This window comes from Ceratina calcarata, unplaced genomic scaffold, assembly GCF_001652005.2.
Source record: "Ceratina calcarata isolate Rehan_Ccalc_2016 unplaced genomic scaffold, ASM165200v1 scaffold436.2, whole genome shotgun sequence".
Classification (NCBI taxonomy): Eukaryota; Metazoa; Arthropoda; class Insecta; order Hymenoptera; family Apidae; genus Ceratina; species Ceratina calcarata.
In genome coordinates, this window is record NW_017167384.1 from 1,128,565 (window position 1) to 1,133,861 (window position 5,297).

At 47.6% G+C, this 5,297-nt stretch overlaps 1 protein-coding gene across 2 annotated transcripts in view; it reads left to right on the top strand.

The window, feature by feature from the left end:
- Positions 1 to 2,658: 2,658 nt before the first annotated feature.
- LOC108627037 (uncharacterized) overlaps positions 2,659 to 5,297 on the top strand; it is a 159,991-nt gene continuing 157,352 nt past the window's right edge. For both annotated transcript variants that reach the window (XM_018028058.2, XM_018028061.2), the window contains exon 1: positions 2,659 to 3,910. The gene's annotated coding sequence lies outside the window, so the exon portion shown is untranslated. The remainder of the gene's footprint in view (positions 3,911 to 5,297) is intronic.

Consider the following 5,297-nt stretch of genomic DNA (forward strand, 5'->3'; position numbering starts at 1 on the left):
AGACAATTTCCTTTCCCGACGGATTTTAATATAGGGATTTTCTTATTGGAACTCGACGAAACGAGATTAATTTTATTGGCTGGCAACGCCGTGGCATCAAAGACGGGCTTCCACGTTAAGGAGTCCGAAAATGTACGAGGAATTAACAAATCACTTGGAAGACATGATAAATGCTATCTATTAATGAAACTTTTCCTAACGGCTGGCAAACATTTGAGGAATGTAACGCGGATTGCAAAGTTCATCGAATTCATCGGTGCCGAAACTATTTGAAGAGGGTGAATTTCACGGGAGCGCCAATGCCTTGTTTCGAGCTATTCGAGGCCGGGCAGTAAACGTAGCCCCTGGTTTTTTACGAGGCGGCCAACTTGCGCAACAAATTCTATTACACGGCCGTTGTAACGTATCGCGGAGAACGGTTACGAAAACTTTCGCAACCGCAGCGGCTCTCCGGTTAAAACAAGAGCTCGGTTCGAAGTAAAAAAAAAAAATAAGGTTCGAAAGAAAGAAATGGGTGGTCGAATCGGGTCTAGGGGTAGCTGCGGTGCGGTCGAGGGAAGGTGGAAAAGAGCTCGTTGCACCCCGGGCATCGATGGCCACTTTTCCCTCCGGGTACTCGTCACCGAATTCGATGAAGCTGTATATAGAGAGCGACGGGGCTGGAGTTAATGCAGTTCGCTGCTACCGAGCGATAAAGTTTTTAGCGTTGCGAGCTAGTCGCAATTCCCTCCGACCGATTCAAACGCAGCCGTAAAACGTGCTTCCAGATTAATTCCGCGGTTGTCTTCCGTCCGACAATCTCGTAACAAGACTTGCCGAACCGTGAACGACCTCGAGTGTGTTTAATATAAAATAACCCGGACGATATTCAATTGTTGTGCGAAATCTCGGTGCGAAAAGAATTTCGAATTACCCGAAGATTTACATACTGTAGTTTTTCATGATACGTTTGCATAAAACCTGCATTTTACAAAACGTTCGATGTATTCTATTGACGATTTTGATAAAACAAATTCGCGTGAAACAATAAAATAGAAATATTCTATACCGAAGATTTGTTATAGCAGGAGGCATGATTTTATAATCACTTTTCCCTGGTACAACGGTTAATCAAATGGTCAATCGGCAAGCTTGACAAGGAAAGACTGCTGGAACGATGCATTTCGTGTAACTCAACTTGGAAGCGAATATTTCATGCGGGTGTTGTCGATGGCCGAGCAAGCAGGCGGTGGAAATAAAATATTGATCCGCCGCAAATATTGAGCTGGGATAACTAAAATGTTACAAATAAAACAAACAAAGTCTTCCTCCTGTTGAGACGACTCGTCAACTCGATCGGGACTTTAAAACAATTTTGATATCTCATCTCCGAAAGTCGCGAACCCTCGCCCCGGACGGTGGAGAAGGAAACTTTTCAATTTCCGTGGAAAAAATCGCATTACCGTTCGGCCGATCGACGATTCGATGATACGCGTCTCGTCGCAGAAAACATTTATCACGGAACGGTTTATCAAAGGCTTATCTCGCGGAACCGAAACAATAATTCAACGAAGTTGTCCGGCTCGTAAGCGGCCGGGCAAACTTGGGGTTATTTGGGCAGGTTATTACACGACGCTCCGCAAACCCTCTCCACCCGCCTCTCTTTAATCCGAATAAAAATGTCCCGCTGTTTGACAGCGTTCGCCATGATATTTTTATTCGGATTAAACGGATATCGCTCGAGGGTAGGGAAAACCTCTTTTCGTTTATTTTCGCGAACAACGCTGCCGAAATTCGTCAATATCTGCTCCGTCTCTTTTTTCAGGTTTCCTATCTGGTAGGCATACGAGATTAATTAAACCTCTCCCGAGGTTTCGATATTAACCGACGACTCCGCGTCAATGTAATTCCGACATGTTGCGTTCGGTGTTCTTAGGGTAAATTAATATCACGGAGGCGGTTGAAACACGTGTTCCAAACGCCAACGAGGATCCGCTAACAAGTACGTACGTGGTTTCAGGGTAATACGCTGCGTGTTGCGACTGTAAGATCTAGCATTGCTAAATTCATGTAGTATCGAATAAACGTATGATCCGTTCGAATCAACTACTATGTACCATGCGTCAATCATTTGTCCGAACGATCACTCGGTCTTCGAGGATTCGGTTCGACGATTTTATTCGATCGGAAGCCTGACGATCAACAGGATGGTCGGTCGGTCGGTCGGGCGATCCCTGGAGATCACGAGGGAGGCAGAGGTGAACGAGGGTGAAACAAAACAGAAACGAAATTCGTAGGAACCTTTTAGTCCCGACGGGCCACGCCAGGACAGATTATCCATCCATTATTTCTCGCGCTGGAAGAGGGTCGATCCGAGATGGAAAGTCGCGTGTCCCGCGAAAATCGGCACCGACCACTTTTTTTTTTTCTCGACGCACAGGGGTGGCTTTTAAACGGCCCCGTAGCCTCTCGTTATAATCCGGCGTGTGCCGCCGCCGCTCGATTCGTTTCCGTCGCTCGCGAAAGGATGTAATTAATATCGTCGCTCGGCTTTCGAATTTGCGACTGCGCGCGCTCGTCGCCGTCTCGCTCCAGCTTCCCTCTCGCGTTCTATATACATCGCTCCGGCCACCCTCTCGCGGGGGTGGCCTCTCGTCGCCGAGGTTCGAGCCTCTCAGTCGTGCCGAGAACCCGCTTCGTTGCGGGGTCAACTCCTCCGTCGAGGAGACTTTTCGTCGCGACAACAAACCGTCTAGTCGCGCGGTTTCACTTCTCGGTTGCATGTCGTGTTCGACGCTACGCTTGTTACTATTCCATTTCACGAGAGTGTATCGAAGTGTTCGCGATCTCTGACGTTCAGTTAAAACACGGACCGTGATAGGAATAGAAATTCTCGTCGAAAATAGAAAGGGCAACAACTCGTTTATATTTGTCGATCGGACTGTGGGTAAAGGAGTTCGGAACTTGATCTTGATATCGTCCAAGTGACGGATCGAAGCTTCGTAATAAGGGAGCGTTGGTCCCGAGGGAGGTCGGTGAATCCGTGGGAAGAGGGTCTAAGGAGAAGAAAGTGGACCCCGCTCTCCACCGGCTGCGAAACTCTTTTTGAGGATAAAGAACGATCCTCTCGGGAAACCGGTGGAGCGCGTCGAAGGGAATCGCGAGCGTCGAAGAGCAAACGAGAGCCAGCTTTGCCTCTCGCCTTTCGCCTTTAACGTCCGTGGACGATTTTCGTGTCTCCCAAAACGGCCGATCGATCGGGATCGTTAAAACGTTACAACTATAGAGGGAACGGAACGAGCTGGTTGTATCTCGCAGCGGGTAATTAAAGATACAATTAATGGCCCGACAATTAAATATAATTAACTCGAGGGATAGGATACGTGGCGTCCGGCTGCCAATTAGCGCATTAGCGCCTTATCGGGCATCGGCCGATCGTCTGGCCACGCTGCTGGTTACGCTCCAGACAATAAAATCACCGTAATCGATTCGGGGAGAGGCGGAGGGAAAGGGTTCGCGAGAGGTTACGTGATTCGGACCCTGGAAGAGGAGAAGAAGAGACGAGGACTCGGCTACCGCGTAATGAGGATCGATTAACCAGCCTTCGACGCGTTACCGTTCCCGGACGATCCACTTTCGAGATCGTCGATTCGAGATAGAAAGATTCCGAGGGAACTTCGAGTAGCTGGTTCTTAAAGAAACGATGAGAATACCGAGCCAAGTTGCGCGCACTCTTTGAAGTCGGGCAACGAAGAGGGTACTTTCGCGAAACGAGCTGGATTACATGGTCGAGCGAAGGGTTAAAGGCATCAACCCTGAACTTGGAACCTCGTGGCAACTTCGAAACCGCAACATTTCGTAGACGAGAGGGAGTCGAAAGAATGCTCGCAGCTGGCAGCTCGTGACAAACGGGGCTTCCGGTCATCGAAAGGTGAGTGTCGATGCATTATTAAATATCAGAAACGCGGAATCGTGAAGAACGAGGGACTTTCCCTCCCATGGGAAATGCCGGCGTATCCCGGAACAGAAATTTCTTTATGCCGTGGCTCCGCGACCTTTCGCCCCGTCTCCGAGGAATTTCCCGGTCTATTACTTTCTAACCGTCCCACCGTATCGCCTCCCCGTAATAGTCTCGCGTTATTCTTTTCCTTTAACTCTACACCGGATCGCGACTCGCTTTTCATCCACCCACGAGTCACTTCGACATCCTCGCCTGCCGAGTTCAACGAACTTTCAACAGTCCACACAACAATTAGCCAGTTTAATTAATTGTCACAATATATGTTTACAATTAATTAATATATCGAGTGTATAATTATCATCATTGATACTGTTTGTATTCAATTTAATTTATTATAATTGATTTTCGATATTGATCACATGCATCAGAATGATTCAGATTACGCGATTGACGGGTTCTGATAAAATATCGGCAAATTTGGTTGACGATGGAATGCGTTATCGATCAGCGTGAAACAAGAAGCGATACAACGCAACGAACCAGTTGGAGGAGCTCCGTTAACCAGTTAAGCGCGAACACGGACTTAACTTCGCCTGATCAAACGAAAACTTTCGCGGCTACGATGATTAATAATTTCGCGTGCATTGAACCCCGAGCGTTCTCCTATTTACAGTGTGTACCGTAACTAATTCGTATTCCTCGAAAGTTTCCGTAGCAAAACCCGGAATTGCCGGTCGACGCAGCGGTTACAAAAACTATCTGGCCCCGCGTTTAATTTCCTCGATCTACATTTTAATATCTCCAATAAAGTGTCGGTATGCAAATATTTTTCATACTTGTTGCGGAACAAGTTTCCAACGTAAACTCTGCCTTCGTGTACGTACAATGATTTTAGCGAGGGAGTTTGTAAGGGAATATCGACCATGGATAAAATTTAATGTTTCCTGCGGGTGCGATTAATTATTTCGTCACCGATGTCGCTCCAAAGAGGTTATCGAATCTCCCTTAAGTACTTGGTAACCTTACGCTCGCCGTAAGGGTGGCTTTAGCCGGTCGTAAAGCCGTGGAGAGGCTCAGATTTTGCGACTCGGGCAATTCCGGTGCACCTGCGTCCATCCTGGGGGCTAGACGTGTAAAGAGAGAACCGAGATACCGAGAATGTATGCACACGCGAGGGAGAGAGGGAACGGTTCGAGAGCATTATTAAGGACCCCTTGTCCTCGCTCATTACGCCATCCGAGAAAACCGCGTCGTACGTTCTCGGCTTATCTCCATTAGGAACCGGAATTACGTAGATATCGTGCGTTTAAGTGCGTGATAAGGGAACATTTTTAAGGACGTATAGGCTATACATATA